The sequence below is a fragment of the Borostomias antarcticus genome (genome assembly GCF_949987555.1).
Source record: "Borostomias antarcticus genome assembly, contig: scaffold_62, whole genome shotgun sequence".
NCBI lineage: Eukaryota > Metazoa > Chordata > Actinopteri > Stomiiformes > Stomiidae > Borostomias > Borostomias antarcticus.
Window position 1 is genome coordinate 475,707 of NW_028176112.1, and position 20,645 is coordinate 496,351.

Genomic DNA, 20,645 nt, shown 5'->3' on the forward strand with positions numbered 1-20,645 from the left:
AGGAGACCATGCCAGTTCTCAAGATGGACGACTGGAGGGCCATCGCTGTGCAGTTCCAGGAGCGTTGGAACTTTCCCAACTGCATCGGGGCCATCGACGGGAAGCATGTGGTCCTGAAAGCTCCAGGCAACTCCGGGTCACTGTACCACAATTATAAGTCCACCTTCTCCCTTGTACTCCTGGCTGTGGTAGATGCCAACTACCTGTTCAGGGTCGTGGATGTTGGGGGCTACGGCAGGACCAGTGACAGCGGGAGCCTGCGGAACTCGGCGTTCGGAGAGGCCCTCAGAGATGGAACCCTGGCCATACTACCTGACACCTCCATCCCAGGAGCAGAGCAGCGAGGCCCACTCCCCTACGTGTTTGTAGGGGATGAGGCCTTTCCCCTCGGACCTCACCTGCTGCGTCCATTCCCTGGACACCATCTGACACCTGAGAGGAGGGTGTTCAACTACCGACTGAGCCGGGCCAGGTTGGTAGTTGAGTGTGCCTTTGGTCAGCTCTCCTCTCGGTGGAGGATGTACCACCGTGTCATCGGCACCAGTCCAGAGGTAGCTGGGGAGTGTGTGAAGGCTACATGTGTGCTCCACAACTTCCTCCGGATGAAGGCACTAGAGACGATGCCAGCCACACATGGACCTGCAGCTGAGTCCAGCACCACCGAGGGTTGTCTGCATGATGCGCCGAGGATGGGCTCCAACAACGCCTCACGTAGGGCCATCCAGGTGAGGGAGACCTACTGCTCCTACATGAACCAGGAGGGTGCGGTACCGTGGCAGTGGAACGTCGTGTAGCGTGCACACACCAAAGGCTCTTGTCAGAGCCACACAAAAGCTCTTTTAAGAGCTACCTTGCCTCCTAAAATCCAACCCCACGTCCACGCCGTAGGAGGTGGCAACAGGACATAATGTTCTGGCAGACGGGGCTCTGGTGCAACTTGACGAATAAAGTTAATACAACGTAATATTGTGGTTGTCGTTTTATGGTTGTGTAAACATTGTCATTGAAATCCCTACAGTAACAAAGCAGATTCTGTATATACAAGGTGTTTCTCTTAGAAAAAGCATGCATCTTCCAAATGTCATTTAAAAAAAGCACCATCACTAACATAACATTCCTGTTTAATGTGTTTTAATCTTACACTTTTCCCTTTTAGCTGTTTTCTGCAGGTTTTCACAGAAGCACTAATAACAATGACTGTACATTCCAGTTACCTATTAATAGACAAGTGTTTGGTATCTTGAATTGTTGGACAAACCTTTTAATACTACATACAATTAAGGCACAGTTAGACCATGAGTTAATTTTAGAAACCTTTATTTACATTTAAATGATAAATTATATTGAAATATAAAATTATTTAATAAAATAAAAATAATATAGAAATAATTCAATAAAAAGCAACCCAACTCAAATGATAAAAAAAAATAAAAAATAACTCGCACACACACATACACACAGGTCTGAGATTCTAAATCCACCAGCTAGTGTTTAATTTTCAGCCTCTTCAGCCTCAAACACTAGCTGGTGGATTTTGAATCTCAGCCTCGCCCTCTTCGCAGCTGGGATTCTTTTAATGGCTGGCAAAAGGCTCCTCAAGAAAAGGTCATCCTCATCCACATCCGGTTGTGGTGGTGGAGGTGGTGGTGGAGGTGCTGCTGGCACCCGTTTGGCCTGCTGGAGGGTCTCCATGAGTATTTTTTCAAATGGAGAGAGGCTGTCCTTTGCCCTCTTCCGACATCTGTCAAGAATGAAGATTGTTACTAAATTTGTCTTGAGCATAGAGGATATAATGTATACATTTATAGTACATAAACAGACATGCAATGCATAATACAAACGGGTACAGACATGTAGCAAGACATCCAAGTAATAACTTAATGAGAACATCTACCTGGAGTCATGGGCCTCGCTTCTCCCCTCCTCCATCTGGCTTGGTCGACCTGCATGCTGAAATAATAATAACTATTAAGGAGCTGTGTATTGAGTCTAAATGTGTCCCTTAAACTTTATGGGTCAAGACAGTTGTCCAAAGCCTGCACTATCCTGTCCAAACGTTTATCTTTAGTCTTTTACTATAATGGATAGTCTAATAATTACTCAATTCAATTCAACCAGCTTTATTGGCGGGACATGCAATATTAGTAAACATTCTCAAAAGCATATTGTAACATAAGGTACTAGCTCCTCCTTGAAAAGACTGGTTTCATTACTAGTCTGTCATGTGGCTGATCTGGCTCTCTACCTCCTCTGGCCGCTGTGAAAAATCCCTCTCTGGCTCTTCCTCCACCTGCATGTTACTAGGGCCTGGGGTGGGGGGCTGAAGATGAGGGGGGGCTGGGGTGGGGGTCTGAAGATGAGGGGGGGCTGGGGTGGGGGGGTGAAGATGAGGGGGGGCTGGGGTGGGGGGCTGAAGATGAGGGGGGCCTGGGGTGGGGGTCTGAAGATGAGGGGGGCCTGGGGTGGGGGGCTGAAGATGAGGGGGGGCTGGGGTGGGGGTCTGAAGATGAGGGGGGGCTGGGGTGGGGGGGTGAAGATGAGGGGGGCCTGGGGTGGGGGGCTGAAGATGAGGGGGGCCTGGGGTGGGGGTCTGAAGATGAGGGGGGGCTGGGGTGGGGGGGTGAAGATGAGGGGGGGCTGGGGTGGGGGGCTGAAGATGAGGGGGGCCTGGGGTGGGGGGCTGAAGATGAGGGGGGGCTGGGGTGGGGGGCTGAAGATGAGGGGGGGCTGGGGTGGGGGGGTGAAGATGAGGGGGGGCTGGGGTGGGGGGGTGAAGATGAGGGGGGGCTGGGGTGGGGGGCTGAAGATGAGGGGGGGCTGGGGTGGGGGGGTGAAGAGCAGGGGGGGCTGGGGTTGGGGGGTGAAGAGCAGGGGGGGCTGGGGTGGTGGGCCTAGGAGCGGGGCAGGGAGCAGTGCGCCTGGGGATGTTGCTGGTGGTCTTGCGGTCAGCAACAAAAGGGGTCAGAAACCGCAAGACTGCCATGTAGCTCCACTGCGGGGTCTGCACTGCTCCTGCCCCACTCCTTTTTCCTTCCTTCTCTGCATTGAGCTCTTTTTTGAATTTGTCCCTCAGGCTCCTCCACCTTGCCTTGCACACTTCCTCTATTGAAATGCAAAATGTGTGTGAGCGAGATAGATAGATAAATAGTAAAGTACTTTATTCCCAAAGGAAATTATTTCACAAGGTTGCTCCAGCATACAGTAACCATACAAATAAGCAGTGCCTAAGAATAACAGTACAAAAGAAGATGGTAATAAAACTGTAACTACATAACATTTATGGCTATGTTCTTGATATATATGGTGAGCCAGGCTACTTTTCGTATTAATGCAAGTTATTGAATGCTAGCGAGCAAAATGGGACATAGCTAGCATGGCTAGCGAGCTGTTAGCTACTATCACTGCAATGTTAGTAGCCTACTAAATAAACTCCCGACGAGACAAATACATACCAGATTCACCAACAGCCTCTGCGACCTCTCTCCAGGCCTTCTCCTTCAGATTTTTGTCCCGGTAAACGAACAGAGATTGGTCATATATGGCCGGGTGATTGCATACGGCGATTATTAGTTTGTCCTCCATCTTGGTATCGAAAAATGTGAAAATCCCGCCTTGCGATGACGTCTTTCTCCGTCAAGACATCTGATTGGTCGGAAGCTCCGGCAACGCATCTGAAAGTTGAAAATGTTTTAACTTTCGACGCTAGCAACGCAGGCAACGCAACGCACCGGGACAACAACGGAACCAGAATGCCATTCGGCTGCAGCCATTGAAAGTGAATGGCATCCGTCAAAGTTGACGCATCAAACGCAAGCGTGTGAGCCCCCAAAAGACTTATTTCATTGCTTTCGTATAGGATCCACAATACAAACAGGCTACATTGACACGAAAAGTTGGATGCAATGTCTTTATATGCATGAATACTAATGAAGACAACTTTATGGAATCATCTGAAGTGGATAAAGTGACAGTATATCCACATTATTTCAGCCTTAGAGTAACATCCCATGATGTATTTCATGAAGGTCATAATATTAAGTGTGCTTACTCAATTAATACTCATTACCTGAAATATTATGAACTCCACTTTAAAAGTCTGTGAACAAAGAACACTTGCGATGTAAAACTCCCCAAGATAGGCCTACGCATTAGTAGAAAGTTGTAAGAGAGGACAGGAGCTAGGCTTTTAAGTTGTAATGTAAGTCTGATGTCCCGCTGGCTCAACTCATAAATGGCTTGTCAAGTGAAATATTTAGCAGTGGCCCCTATGTTGTTTGAGTAGTGGGTACTAATAAATTTATTACATGATATACAATTCAGCATTTTTCTGACTGATCTGCCCCACCTTGACTTTAGTTGAGTTTAGACACAACAGCCATGATTGCCATAAACCTCATCCCCAATACATCGTCATATAGCAGGTGTGTATACCAGGTTAGGCAGAGACACTTAATAATTGACTGACAGCCCTCTTCATCTTTCATGGGTTAATATTTTGGGTTGTGCATCTCCCATTTAAAAACATGGTCAGCCAGTTTGGGAGACTTACTGTAGCTCTAAAGATATTCAGTTCAAAATGTTGTCTAAGCCATAGTGTGAGTAATGTTTCATTAATGAATCTCTCTTCTTTCTTCTCCATTTCACTCCTTTCAACAGACAGAGAGGGGTCCAGCTGAGACATGGGAACAGAGTCTTGCGATTCCAGACAATCAAAGATCTCCAACCTACCAATCGTCTCGGGATCCTAAAGATTTTGGATTGGTTCTGCGATGCAGGCTCAGACAAAGATCCCCTAAATGCATAAACACATCTCAGACTCCCCCCACTCTCTCATACTAACATAATCTAGTGAGCGTGATGCTGATGGTGCATGTGAATGATTGATTGCTGATGTTGGGTATGGAGAGTGGCAGTAATCTCAAACTGCACAGTGGACACTTTCCCAGCCTTAGCCCCTAGATATTTTAGTGCTGTAGAGTTGGGTCATGGTCATCATGTGTTTGTGTCTGTAACTGGGGTGGTCATTAATTAATCAATTCATTCATTCACTCTCATCAAGTAGGCTACATCAGCATGTCAGCACTGTTCATTATCTATAAAGTAGGCTGCTAAATTTTGTGGATCTGTAAAATCCATATGTAGCTCAGTTTATTTGCTACAGTACTTGGAAATAATGAATGAATGTCATGTAGGCCAAGAAGAGAAAACGCACACCTTGGTTGTCGTGGTGCTGAATCAAAGGGCATAATAATGTAGAATTGAGAGATTAGCCCTGACGAAGGCAGTTTGCTGCTGACACATTGGCAAATAAATATTATTGCATTGGAGTATGCAACCTTTTCTCTCAATTCTATGATATCCCTAAATAGTTTGGATTCTTTTCATTTTGGACATCCACTGACTTTCTGAAGGTCTTTGCAAGAAGCCCTTATCTCAATGCCATGCCAGGTGGAAATGTGGCTTGGCCTTGACCGCCCACTCCTTGATAGCAAGTCTGGCCTTGCTGGCCTTAATAACACATTGTTCCCATTTTAAACAAGCTCACAGTGGCTTAATAAATAAATGGGAAAGTTATGAATGGATATTTAGCCTACACCAATCAAAAATCCTGTTTAAAATCTACCAACTTGTTTTGCAATTGGTTTTATACAATTTATGATTGCTTTGTGCCATCTAGCGGTCAATATATTGTATCAAGCATTGATTTACCTACAATATGCACGATTATTGCAGTGAACAGTGTAAAGGGATGAAAGCATGTCTCTTCTTTTTACCAGACAATTTTGTTTTATAATCTAATCTGTTTAAACTATATTTTCTTTCTGTGCATTTGATTGCACGTGATTGCATTTGCTGTTTTGTTACTTGACTTAATATGTTATATATCCATCCATTCCACAACATTGTTCCAAATGGTATACACTATTAAGTTTCTCCTCCACTCACCATTATTCTGGTATTAGTGGAGAATCATGAAAATTTTGCTTTGTTGGATGAATAGATCATTTTTGTATGCAATGAACCTGAGGAGACTTCTCTCTAATGTAAACAACATGTGGATATCCCCTAAACTTGCAGCACGCATCATCTCCTTGTTTGACCTCTGCTTTAGATTTTTTTTGAACAGCACAAGTGATCATATACATGCAACAGAGACCAACGCACTGTTGACTTTTATAGGCTTGTTTGGATGGCAACCCTAAATCTAATCTTAAATCAATAAGGAATAGCCAAGGGGCATTCCTCATTGAGCTGTCTTTTAATTGTCCCTCTTGGCTTGAAAGAAACAACACAAAGGAATATAACAGAGTACTTGTTCCTTCCTCAGCTGTAAATGCCCACCTCATCATGGCAACAAAGAGAGGGGGACAGATACCATAATTCAGTCTGTGATCACAGCCTCATCCATCTAGCTGTAGATCTCTCTTTCTTTATGCTGCTCCAGTAATAGACCTCCACACATGGCCAGCTGGCCTATGAACATGGAGTTGATGGGAGACCCAAGCCAACAATCCCTCCTCCTAGCCACACGTATACTGTTCAGGTAGTTTTATAGTCCATCGCCTGACATGTCGGCCCACAATAGCATGTTAATGATATCGGTGCAACCCATATAGCCCGAAGGCGTATAAACCAACCTTTGCAGTGTAGAATTAAGTAGCATTACTGCTAAATTGTGAATTTTCTGGTGTGCAGTTTGCATTACAATTAATTTAGGCATACTATATTAAAGGGGTAGTGTGCTATTTTAGACATTTAGCCCTATTTGTGGTCTGTCTACCATAAACCTGAAACATGAACATGATCTCCTGTGAAATGTATCACAATCCAAATGTTTTTACATTTTCAGCATGGCTGGGACATAAGCATTCCCCTGGTGCTTATTTTCACTGTTCCCACAGAGGACTATGTGCAAGTCATGACAAACACCTAAAAATATTTGGATTGCAATACATTTCACAGGAAAGCATACTGAAACTGATAAAATTACACCCTGTGTTTGCTGTATCATGTTCATGTTTCAGGTTCATGGTAGACAGACCACAAATAGAGCTAAATGTCCAACATAGCACACTACCCCTTTAAGCATATGGGCCAGTAATGATAAGAGTATATTTTAAATCCTGACATGACCTGTTCCTCTGGGCATTCTTGCCCCCTGGGGAAATGTGCTGTCCCCTCCACAGGCTCCAGAATGACCTAGAAGAGGGAAGAGGTGGAGCAAATGAGAATGAGAAAAATAGAAGCAGCATAGAGAGAGAGAGAGAGAGAGAGAGAGAATGAGACAAACCAGAGGAATTAAGACATGTAGAGAAAGAAAGAAGGATGGGATTGCTCTCTGAATTGCTCTCTACTTGTGTCACTTGAATACGACTCAAGTCTGTTCAGTCGTGTCTCAGGAGATAAAGAGGAGGCCTTCATGCTTAACCACGGCACCACTTCAAGACATCAGAGCGAACGTGACTGGAACCTTGTTCCTTTTAGAGGCACAATGCTGTTGTACCTGATCAGGACCCTTTTCCAGGTGAACATCTATTCTGACCCTAAGAGCATAGATGCTGGCGACTACAAAGATATACTCTTCAACTCAACAGCTGAGCCATCCGACTCAGTGAACGCATCTCCCCTCCATGCTAGCATCTTCAGTGGTGAGTAAATACATGGAAGACACTCAACATAGTTGCCCTCTTTGAATGTGAAAGACAGAACGCTCTACAAGCTGAAACATATGTCCAATGTAATATGTAAATAACATCTGAATATAAAACAGTGTAGACTGTTCAGAGAAGTGGACGAGAGAGAACTGTCTTTGATCAGTCTTCTATCTTCTTCTAATAGACATCTACTGAACAACTGAGTGTGCATGTGTGCGTGTGTGTGCGCATATATATATATATATATATATATATATATATATATATATATATATATATATATAAATATATATACATATAGTTTATTATATAGTGACTGCGTTTGATGTTCAGGCTAGAATAAACAGATCTAACCCCATAGGGTTTGTACTGGGGTGAACGGAGGGAGAGTCCGGAGTGCACTGCACTGCCCCCGGCTGGCTGTGATCCCAGGGGGGCGCCACAGAGCCAGCCACCCATTCACCTCCAGTCATTTTTACCTCTCCCCAGTGAATTACGAGCCGCCCAAACACGGCCCGGTTGGCCATTCACCTAGATTCAACCACCTAATATTGGTTGCTTAAACAACAACTAAATGAAGAAGATATCTAAATTGATGTCTAAAGCCGATTTGACTCCTCATTATAACGTAAAGCCAGCGTTGTAAAAAAACAACAACCCCACCTTCCATCAATCAATCAATCAATCAAAGCTTTATTTGTATAGCACATTTCATACCCAGAGGCAACACAATGCGCTTTATAGAGAACAAGGAAGGAGGGCATACGACCCACCTCTACATATTCTAGAGGGAAGCAAAAAAACAGTAATCACCCGGGGGCCAGATAAGTGAGCTGTAAAAATTCTCCCCTGACCCCTCTCAACAAGGCGATGGAGCAAGCTCCAGGAGTATATTTGTCTACCGGCTAAGAACATTTATAAAGCAATACATTACATTAAATTACATTTCAGAGTAAGAGAGGCTAAACAAGCATCATAGGAGAGACATGGCAAATACTGGTGTGTGTTTGCTATGGCCCAGGCCTAAAGCCGGAAGTGGGCTGGTGTATGTCTGTGTGTACGTGTTGTGTGTGTTAACTAAATGCTACGACATCCACAGCAGACACAGGGGTATCTATCGGACTCCAGGAGGTCTGCTGGTGACAGTGGGGCATCCACTGGATGGATGGAGAGAGAGAGGCACTAGGGAGAGGGAAGGCAGAACAGGGTTAGTAGCACACAGAGCCATAAAAGCAACACAGATATTAAAACAGGCAACCTGGAGCAAGCTCCTGGAATATATTTGTCTAACAGCTAAGAACATTTATAGAGCAATAAATTACATTAAATAAAATTTTCAGAGCAAGAAAGGCTAAGAGCATCAGGTCCAGGCCTAAGCCGGATGTGGACTGATGTTTGTCTGTGTGTACGTGTTGTGTGTGTTAACTAAATACTACGACATCCACAGCTGACACGGGGGTATCTATCGGACTCAGGGTGGTCTGCGGGCGACAGTGGGGCATCCACTGGACCTGGTTAGAAGGTAGGAGGGAGAGAGAGAGGCACTAGGGGAGGCAGAAAACGCTTAGTAACACACTGAGCCATTGAAGCAACACAGCTGTCAGAACAGAACAAGCCTGTTTCAGGGTAACCAGCTTCTGTACGTGTACACTACTTGATATACATACAGTGCATAGCAGGATAAACACCAATGTATACAGAGGATTCACAGGTAGGTTTGAGGCTGCCTTTCTGTGTCTCAAGATCCTGGCTAGTGATTGTAGGCTAGGTCGAAAAGGTACGTCTTGAGATCTCGCTTGAAGACCTCCGTTGTTTCGGCCCTTCTTAGGCACTCCGGTAGGATGTGAAATGATCCAAGTATAATAACACCCAAGTGAAAATATATCCTGCGCCCCGGCGGTACAGCGCGGAGGCAAAAATGCAGGAATCAAGTAAAATACAATATATAAAAAAAAAAAAGTGCAACAGTTATCAGGCTCCTTACCTGCATCCTTCGCAGGTTTAGTGTCATGTCTTTTTCAGTTTGTTCATGTTATGCAGTGGTGTCAATGGAGTCTCCTCAACAAGGCCACTAAATATTCCTTATGGCATTCACATCATACAACTTGTAAACTCTATTTACCTGTGACTTATGTACACTATGTTGCTGCACCCTCTAGTGGTTGACTAGAGTACTTACATCAAGTGTTTCACTCAGAGTATTATTGCTTTACATTACAGTCATGAATGAGTTGATCATGAGCCAAGATGATGTTGACATGGTGCTGGATGAAGGTTTTCGATATGTAGGCCCTATAGATTAATAAGCCTAGTTATTTTTGATCCACAGTGGATAATGGGTTTACTTTTGGTAGTTTTTAATTTTTACATGGTATTTCTTGAGGTTTTCAAAAGCAACATGGGAGCAACAATCATTGCAGATTTCAAGACATTTTCCAAAATTAAGGATCCTCTCTGCAGGAGAATTAAAGGATGTCCTGATGGAAAAGAGTGGGTCAACACTCTTTTCATACAGTATAATGACATTACTTGATATTGTTTTACCCATTGGTAGTGGATCAGGTGCACTCATCCCCTTAATTTCACAATTTCTCATACAATGACATTTGTGGCCTTTCAGTAGTATTCTGGCTTGTTTTTGCCCGTAGCGGTTCAACTCTACCTTTCAGGTGCTCCTCCGCCATCTCTTGGAGCACCTCTGTATGAAACACCGTGGCCAACACCGATGGGGTGGTACTGTAGGCCTACCGCTCCAATTGAATGAGGGATATCCTGGATGGCCAGTAGAGGGTGCACAGAGCCCCAGTAATGATCAGCCAACCTGGTTTTGAGTTAGATTTAGCACTCATATGAGGATCATCCTGTGAGTGTTATTCTATTCTGGTCAGAATACTCTACCCTCTCATCTATCCCAGATGAGAATAAACTTGAAATTGATCCTGATAGTGGTGGGCTTTATACTGTATGTTTGTTCAAATTCCTGCGAAAGCACCAAATTTGCCCCGGTTGTAGCTCATGGTGTACTCTAATCCATGGCGACCCCTGGCACACCCAGGTGAAGGTACTGGAACTACGGGGACACACTGGCCAAACAGACTGTTGGACAGACTACCAGACAACAGAACACATCTTGAAAATATGTAAATTAGGGGTCCAGACACACCCAATCATAAAGATAAGCATTCCAAGGTGGTTTTAATGGTCAAAAACCATAAAATAGACACCAAGTTTGCATTTGTAGCTCATCTGGTTTAATAGTTATAGCCAAAACCTTTTTCGGACGGTGGCCATATTGGATTTGGCCACCATGGTGACCCCGGGAGTTGCTGGCTCGGGTGCTCTAGCTTAATCTTTAGAGCATGCCCTGGGCTTCATCTGGGCCAAATGTGTTGCTTTTGCATACATTTGCACAAACTTAGCCTCATCAGTCCTTCAACTATGTCCTGTAACTATGAGTTGTATTGAGCTATCTGCAGATTGGGATCCAGCCAGGTATTTGTTTTCTAAGTTAAGCCTGTGGCAGCTTCTTGGTTAAAGACTCTAGAAGTAGCAACAACAGCTTGATAACAGTGTTTATAGATTGGAGTGAGGGAGTGTTCTCCTTGACTCGTTTACAGCCTCATTAACTGTTTGTGGCTCCTATGAGTCAGCAGTAGTATGCCTGGTAGACTGATGAAAGCTGAGACTTAAGAACCACAAACCACATCACTCTCTGCAGAACGCTCAATAGAAATAGAACTCTCATACAAATTGCCTGTGGCGCTTCGAGGGCATGACAAGAGGATGTGTATATTGCCACATATTGCTCTGTCAAAGGATCTGGAATGAGAAAAGCTGGGCTGGGAGCCAAATGTTGCCTGTGATATTAGTTGCTTACCTTAGCACTCTCATGTATTGGATGTAAATGACCTGCCGCTGGCCCTCTGCTGCAATGACACCAGGTCTATAAATAAAGCCTGAGTCCTCTAGGCTGAATGAAGGTCCCTCACACATGGAGACTGCCACAAGACAAGGGAGTCTGCACTAGTGACTAATGAGACCTGCTGATCAGGTAGCAAAGGTCAACAGCTAAGGACCCTCTCTATGTGGAGTGGGGGAGAGATGTGAGGTGAGCTCACTTATAGGCAGGTGGAGTGAACAAACAGTAGGAGTCCAGATGCACCATAGCCTACTGCGTGTAGTGGGAACCATGTATTGGTCAGCAGGGTGAGGTGCAGGGTTTGGTTTTTAGTTGACTGAAACTCATGGGTTGAAGCTACTGGTTTTATGTGATTGTTTGGGTCTGTAATTTGTCTTGTGTTTGGGATTAGTTTTGTGAGTCATTTGGGATCATTGGGCCAGCCGGTGAGCAGGGAGACTTGAGGGCAGGGTTAGTGATGTAGTCTCACTTTGCTATCAGTTTTGAGTCTGAGTTTGTTCTGTAAACATACACTATGTACAACATTTGCAATCATAGATTTTCAGTCGCAATCAGTGTCACTCAAATCACTCAAAGGAGTTCACTGGGTTGCGTGGAGAGAACAGGACTGTTTAATCTAAGATGTGTGGATGAAAGGCTCCACCAATGACCATGGTAAATTTTAAATGGACTGCACTTATATAGCGCTTTTATTCAAAGCACTTTACAGTGGCCTTTCATTCACCCATTCACACACACATTCACACACCAATGGCGACAGCTGCAATGCAAGGTGCTAACCTGCTCATTGGGAGCAATGTGGGATTCAGTATCTTGCCCAAGGACACTTCGACATGTGGACAGGAGGAGCCGGGATTTGAACCAATGACCCTACGATCATTGGACGACCCGCTCTGCCTCCTGAGCCACAGCCGCCCCAGACCACTGTTCAGTTATGTCGTTGTCTGAATAAGACTTGACATGTGCAAAGACGACACTTATGATGAGATGCAACCATGACCATGTGTCATGCCTACACTTCGATTGGAGCTGGGGAGTTAATGCCATTGAGGCCTCTCTTTTGTGTTGTGCCCTGCGACTGGCGTCAGGACCCCTCTTCTTTTGCCAAATTTCCAGCAGCATTCAGAAGGACAATGGCGAACAGGCGCCTGGCCATTCTCGGCTGCTCTCCATCACCTTGGGTTTCCAGTGAACGACATGGAGACAATGCGTTGAGAGGGCAGGGGCCAGGGATACAGGGAGGCTGGGGCTGGGCTGAGGGGGGAGCTGGAGAAATGAAGCCTATCCCTGGGGAGCAATGTGTCCCTCTCAACCAGAGAGAAGCCAGGCTCCAGAGACTCTGGGGAGGGGGGCAGATCAATCAAACTGATGAGTGGGTGTGAACCTAACAGCACCTGCTTGATAAATCAGCATGGAATCTGTGGAGACTGGGGAGCAGCATGGTAGGATGAGAAAATACAAAGAAACTGTTGGACGGGATGAGAAACTCGGACCGTTCAGGAATGTCTCAACATCACCATGACGACCCCATCTGGTCTCCATCACCTCACTGATGACTGCACTGATGTCACCTCCAGAGGAGAGGGTCCCAATTACAGCTCACACTGAAGACATCGCCTGAAGGGAATGCTCAGACATGGCCCAGGGGGCTGCTGGGTATGGAGAGCCTGCTGGGAGAATGATGGGAGGTGTAGTTTCTGGAGCCAAAGTGAGGACCCTGAGAACACACTCAAACCTGTAAGTGGGCATCGTAACATAACGCATACGTTCATACATAAATAAACACTGCACTTGTATTGTGCGTCCGCCATTTTTTTGTAGTGTTCGAATTCTCAATGTTTCATTCATTATATAGTACACTACAAAATATCCACAATACACTGCACTTGTATGGTGTCACCATGTGAATGACACACTTAGAGACCCTAGTATTGAGTAGACGGTGAGAAACGTGGGGTGGCTGTGGCTCAGGACGTAGAGCAGGTCATCTAATGATCGTAGGGTCGGCTGTTCCAATCCCGACTCCTCCTGTCCACATGTCGACGTGTCCTTGGGCAAAGACACTGAACCCCAAATTGCTCCCAATGAGCAAGCAGGCATCTTGCATTGAACGAGACCCCACTGTAAAGCGCTTTGGATAAAAGCGTTATATAAGTGCAGTCCGTCCAAACAACAGGGACGTTATCTGAGGACTTCCCTACTAACAGGGATGGCCAGTCTGTTCCGAATTGTTAGAAGCATAGCAAGAGGGCTCTGGTTGTCATTGTCACTGATGAAGAAAAAGAAGAAGAAGAAGGAGAAGGAGAAGGAGAAGGAGAAGAAGAAGAAGAATTAGAAGAAGAAGAAGAAGAACATAATTTTCATCATCCTCCATCCTGTATCACACATTGTCCATGATCATGTAGGTTTCCTCAATTGTAGGCCTACCCATATCATTTATATCATCAATCAATTAAGTAAATTAATGACAGGGGATTTAGTATGTTAATTGAATTCATGATTGCCAATTGCTGCATCTAACCAGTGTGTGATGAAACTCACACTTGCAATTAGATGAACACAGTTGGGGTGGGGGCGTCGCGTTAGCGTGACAGGTCAGGCACGGTCAGCCTGAACTCACACTGCACAGATGTTGTTCCTGTCTCTTTAAGAATAAATCCTCGTTTTGCCAAGGGTTTTGTTGCGGAGGCTGTATAGTTCAGCATCCATGGACAATCCTAGACTGGTGGTCTCATATCAGCGGCAAACAAAATTGTTGGAGCTGAAATGCAAATGCCCTTCATCGGCGTTGGCTACTATTTAATTTAAAAGTTATACTTATTGAACTATCGCTTTGTCCATGACTTTATAAACATGCATTTTCGTGCGTAGGCTACAGTGCGGGGGCGAAGTAGTTCATGAAGTGATGCTGCGTTTAGCTTCCAGGCGAGATGGGGTCCGAGTTGATAAACTTCTGCGGAGCGAATTTAAAAATTGACCTATAACGTAGAATTGTATTGGCCTTCTGTTTTTACACAAGTGGACCTGGCATAACGAAGATGACAAATCAAGAAACCAAGGAGACGCATAGCGTTGTTCTGCTATTGGTGCTCTCAATCATCTCTATTGCTTCAGGTGAGGTAAAATAGCCTACTGTCATATTCTACACTAAATCTTTTCAGACCACAACCCAACTTCACTTTTACGCTTGATCCATGCCTATGACGTTTTGCCATTAAAGTGGGTCTAATTTTTATGTAGGTCTATTTTTTTTATTTGACCCTTTACCAGGTTAGTCCCATTTAGATGATCTATTTTACAACCTGGCCAAGATGGCAGCATGAAAAGTTAGAAACCAAACAACAATAAAAAAGGAAATGTAAAAGAAATGTATTTAAATGATCAGCATGTACAATAAAAATATCTGTAGACATCGACAAGAAGCCTTCCAACCGAATAATTTATCATGGTTACTTCAATCAATCAATCAAAGCTTTATTTATATAGCGCATTTCATACCCAGAGGCAACACAATGCGCTTTACAGAGAACAAGGGAGGTGGGCATACGACCCACTCTCTACATATTCCAGAGGGAAGCAAAAAAACAGTAATCACCCGGGGGCCAGATAAGTGAGCTGTAAAAATTCTTCCCTTACTTACTTACTTACTTACTTATAAGAGCTTTAAAATCAGGCAGAGGCCATTCCCTTCGTTTCAAGTCTTTTTGAAGGCTTTCTTTCCCAGTTCAGTCCTTGCACTTGACACAAACAACAGGATCAAATCTTGTAATGTTTGTTCATGTTAAGTATAATTTATTTTAAAACTTCACATTTCCATATCGGTTTCTTTGTGTATGAAACATTGAAATATTTGCTACTCATGTAATATTGTTATTGTGTGTGTGTGTGTGTGTGTGTGCAGGAGAGAGAGAGAGAGAGTTATACATCCCCCTGCCCCCACTCGCACATAAGCCACAATCATATATGCCACAATCATAAACACATACACATATTAAATGCAAACACATACACATAATGTACTGTACACACCCACACAAACACACACACACACACACACACACACACACACTCACACACACACACACACACACACACACGCACACAAACACACACACACACACACACACACACTGTCAGTGACAGTTTACCTACTGCATATATATTAGTCTAAATTAGGGGCTGCTGTAGTCTAGTGCAAGTCTAGAGTGCTTATGTTGTTTGATGAAAGCTTTTACAGCATTTGAACTTTGCCTGGCTGGTAGATGTCCAGCTTCTATCAGAGGACTATGTTCTCATTGCTTTTTGGAGTCCATCGTCATAGTCTTCCCAACTTGTTTCTGGGTTTGTGGGAATATATTGTCCGTGTCATTCTAAACCCCTGTTTGATTGTTTGGAAAAACAAATTGAATTTGATTAAACTAGGGGAAAGGTGGAATTGCATGCCTCAGGTTTTGAGCGAGACAGACTTGCCAGAGCTTGCTGTCTTTCCTCAACATATTGGTTGGTCTTAACGATGTCGCTGCAATTAATTGACAGACCAATTCAGTTAAGGGCTGAATTAATGTACTATTGTAGTTCCTATAAAAGAAGTCATGGCAAATCCTTGACATTTCTATTAACTTAAGCTGAATTCAGAGCCCTCAGTGAGTGTGGTGTTACACCCTACTAATCCACCACTAAACAGCCCATTAAATGCTACCATTAATGAAAAAGCCTACCGAGATGTGTGTTCAGACTCTCCTCCCTCTTTTACTCCGTGAAAACATGGCCCCGGGTTTAGCAAAGCCTCTCAGAGCTCCACTTAATGAAATGGACTGTGAATGATGAAACCAGAGCAGAGCCTGGACTGTCTATGCCATGGCTTGAGTCATATGCACTGAATGATGTCCTGATTCTGCTACAGCAATGACATCATGGAGATTAGACAATCTCAAGGACACCAAACAAAGGCTGCGGTTGTTCTCAAATAGAGAACATGAGATGAGTGGTGCCTGAGTTGACAGTGCTCCAGGAGCTCTCAGATTCTCCTCATTCTCTCTGATTCTAAAATGGCGAAGGCTTCATTTATTATGTACATGAAAATAATTTATGATAATAAAAATACATGAACAAGTCTATGTGGATGGCAATCTGCCCAAAAGATAAGAAGGCCTTACCATTGGTGTCTCATTTCAAGGTTTGTCTCATTTGAAGGTTTGTCAGCCTGGTTCTGACTGCTCTATCTACCCAACAGGTACCCTCTGTTGTCTGTCTTACTGTTGTATGCTGAGGAAGATATTTAAAAACATGGGAACATGGGTTATGTTGCTCTTCCCAACCAAGCTGTTCCCAACCAAGCTGTTCCCTAAGGGCCACGCTCACGTTGGACAACAACAGGCTAGGAAGCAATGCAGGGTGTTCCCCCTCTGCTTTAGTAGTTTTCACACCATATTAGCATGACAGGAGTACACTTCTGCCCCTGAGGAGAGAGAGACTGACGCATGCTTAATATTTGTGAGTATTAATTAATGAAAGTCCCCCCATTATATAATGTCATTGCTAGAAGCCATGGGTCAAACACACACTGAATGAATGGGGGCTGTAAAGATATGGCTTGTTATTCCCCTTAGCTCCTATGAAACAAACTTGTTGTGTTAAATAAGGCAGAAATTAATGAGAAGCCATGAGCAAACATGTGGGTGGGTGTCTGAAATTATAATTAGGTCCAATTCAATAACTTGTCTATCAGAGTGTAACGCTTTTGTGCTCTCATAGTGCAATCCCCATAGTTTAGTTTTATAAAATAGTTTATGAACCCTAATGCCATACAGTCATATTTCAAGTGACACAGCAAAGAATACCACAAGAGCATGAAATGCTTGCAGGACCGCCGTTCTGTTTTTTTCATGGGATCCAGAGCACATTGGCCATGATTATTAGCTTGACACAGCTGACACAGCTGATATTCTTATCATCTCGATCTCTTCGGCACAACATGGATGGCTGTGTTTCCATCTTTGAAATGTGCTCTAAAGTGCCACACTGCAATCTTCCTGCCATTAATCAAATATGGCTCTGATTATGCATCAAAGGATCTTCAATGAGACATGGTCACAGGGGCGAGTTGATGCTTGTCACAGATAAAGGTGCCTTTCTTGTTTAGTATGTCCGAAACGCCTAAAGCTGAGGATACACTACAAGATATTATGCCCGATTTTATACACGATTCACAATCCTGCCAAGTCTGTCCTAGTCAGCAGTGTCTAGTGTATACTCCCAGTCATTTCATAATATGTTAAGATTGTGAAAGTCTTCTAGTGTATCTGAGGCATAAGATGTATGGCATATTGCTCCTGATATGGCACAGTAAGTACCCATTAGCCCTCACTAATTCCCAAGAATTGCATTATGGGAATGTAGAGACTCTTCCCCTTTGTTGTATTTAACTTCCTGTGGAGGAACTCAGACAGATATGCAAATCAAGACCCAGCTGTGAACCAAAAGGAGATGATACAGGTCATAAAAACATTCAGATGGGATTGGTTTCCAGTTTGAAAGAATGAAAGCAGGAATGTGTCCTCTATCTGCTGGGAATCAGCAGTTAAGAGGGGAATAGTCTAAGATGAATATGAAATGTGCAATATTTTCAAATTGCTGCTGTGCTTGGTATTATTGTGGAAGACCTATTGTGTAAATCACCAGTCTCAGAGAGAGAGAGAGAGAGAGAGAAAGAGAAAAAGAGGGAGAGAGAGAGAGAGAGAGAGAGAGAGAGAGAGAGAGGAAAGGGTGAGCGATGGCTGATTGCAGGCTCTACAGCATATCTGATATTACTGTATGAGCACTCATCCACATCCAGCATTAGTGTTTTACTGTAGCTGCCTGGTGGGTGACCCGCGGGTCTTAGTGCTAGGATTGCTGTTTGGGTGTCTACCTCATGTTCATGCCTATGTTGGTCACTGGGTCTGATGTAGATCAAATGAGTTTATGAAAAACATAATTCTGCTTACTCCTAAAAGCTTGGATTAGTTTGCCTCAGATTTAACTATCATGTAGCAACATGCATCATGTCAGTAGGTTACTGAATACTCCTACCCAACATACGATTCTGAATCCTCCTACCCAACATACGATTCTGAATCCTCCTACCCAACATACGATTCTGAATCCTCCTACCCAACATACGATTCTGAATACTCCTACCCAACATACGATTCTGAATCCTCCTACCCAACATACGATTCTGAATCCTCCTACCCAACATACGATTCTGAATCCTCCTACCCAACATACGATTCTGAATCCTCCTACCCAACATACGATTCTGAATCCTCCTACCCAACATACGATTCTGAATCCTCCTACCCAACATACAATTCTGAATCCTCCTACCCAACATACGATTCTGAATCCTCCTACCCAACATACGATTCTGAATACTCCTACCCAACATACGATTATGAATACTCCTACCCAACATACGATTCTGAATACTCCTACCCAACATACAATTCTGAATACTCCTACCCAACATACGATTATGAATACTCCTACCCAACATACGATTCTGAATCCTCCTACCCAACATACGATTCTGAATCCTCCTACCCAACATACGATTCTGAATACTCCTACCCAACATACGATTCTGAATACTCCTACCCAACATACAATTCTGAATCCTCCTACCCAACATACGATTCTGAATCCTCCTACCCAACATACGATTCTGAATACTCCTACCCAACATACGATTATGAATACTCCTACCCAACATACGATTCTGAATACTCCTACCCAACATACAATTCTGAATACTCCTACCCAACATACGATTCTGAATCCTCCTACCCAACATACGATTCTGAATCCTCCTACCCAACATACAATTTTGGCAATGGACGATTTTCATGAGGAATATTGCTTTTATGTTGGCAATCCCTCAATTCAATGGAATTTGTGGATTTTTTCACTCAAATGGAATTCATGTTTTTTTCTTCATTTCAATGATTCATATTACAGCCTTTTACTGACATTGTTAGAGACTGCACCCCACCTCTAAAAGCTGAACTGAAGCCTGTAGTAGCGAGTAGTGCTTTCTGCTGTAGAGCAGAGGGGAGTAGTAATGGATCCCAAGAGAGAGGGATATGGGAAAACCTCTATTTCTCTCTCTCATTCTGAAAGGTTAGATCTGGCTCCTCCTTAATGCATTGGTCATCTCTATCTCACTATCTCAATCTCATTTAAACTCCCCACTAACCTTTGTGTCCACTGTGCAGAAATCCTTTTTGGCAGTGAGATTGCCCATTACCAATCAGATGTTAAGCTCAATCCCCTGTGGTTGCTTAACCCTCTTTGAAAAAAAACCCTCTCATACATACTGTACAGTATCTTGCTCAGCAGGCATAACCATACCGTCTATCAGGTCAGATAGAAATTACTGTGGTGTGACATGAAAAGACCAGTTTTCAAGGACCGCCGTGCAATTTTATTAAAACAAGCGGTTCCTTCTTTACACTTCAGATTGGTTGCTACAGGTAGGTATGGATTTGTGTAGCCTCATGAGACCATCCTCATCTTGCAAGCTCACTTTCAGTCTGCCTCCGCAGATCAGTCTGGACTTCTCCCTATCTTGAACGATTATTCTCAAATTATGTCTTGATTGGGCCAATCAGCGTTCTGACTGCTGTTCTGCCCCCCAATAGAACTTGGTCTCTGGTTCCCATGGCGAAACAGTCTCCAGAAGCAACGAGCAGTAACGTTAACGTTAGTAGAATAAACACAGCCATACTGTAAGTGCAGTAGGCCCTATTGCAGAAATAGTCTCATTAATAACAATTAAACAAGAACAAGAGTAGGCTGAGTTTCTCGGCGGAAAATACATTTTTGCCATTCTTCCGACTGGATTTGGTTGGCAAAGGTTTTGTTACATTGATTGGCTGAAGGTGTTTGTCTGTCAAGGCAAGAACTCCCTCCCACAATAATTGTTGGAGATACTGTAGGGGGAAGGCCAGACTGATCTAGCCTGGTACGACCATCCCGTTCTCGCAAGCTCACATTCTGTTTCACTAACGCAGAACGGTCTGGCCTTCGCC

General features: G+C 43.9%; 1 protein-coding gene, 1 long non-coding RNA gene and 1 pseudogene across 3 annotated transcripts in view; 1 reads left to right on the top strand and 2 right to left on the bottom strand.

The window, feature by feature from the left end:
• LOC311328820 (mitochondrial adenyl nucleotide antiporter SLC25A24-like) overlaps positions 1–20,645 on the bottom strand; it is a gene marked incomplete at both ends in the record, with an annotated part of 358,532 nt that overhangs the window by 226,195 nt on the left and 111,692 nt on the right. The window lies entirely within an intron of this gene.
• On the bottom strand, positions 1,547–3,588 carry LOC311328796. The gene is made up of 3 exons (XR_014631243.1): positions 3,453–3,588; positions 1,895–1,950; positions 1,547–1,741 (listed from the first exon to the last, which is right to left on the bottom strand). It is a non-coding gene; the product is annotated as an uncharacterized lncRNA (long non-coding RNA).
• Positions 14,613–20,645, top strand: part of LOC311328806 (roundabout homolog 2-like) — a 55,765-nt pseudogene continuing 49,732 nt past the window's right edge. Inside the window, exon 1 of the transcript in view lies at positions 14,613–14,688. The product of the transcript in view is annotated as a roundabout homolog 2-like (transcript). The remainder of the gene's footprint in view (positions 14,689–20,645) is intronic.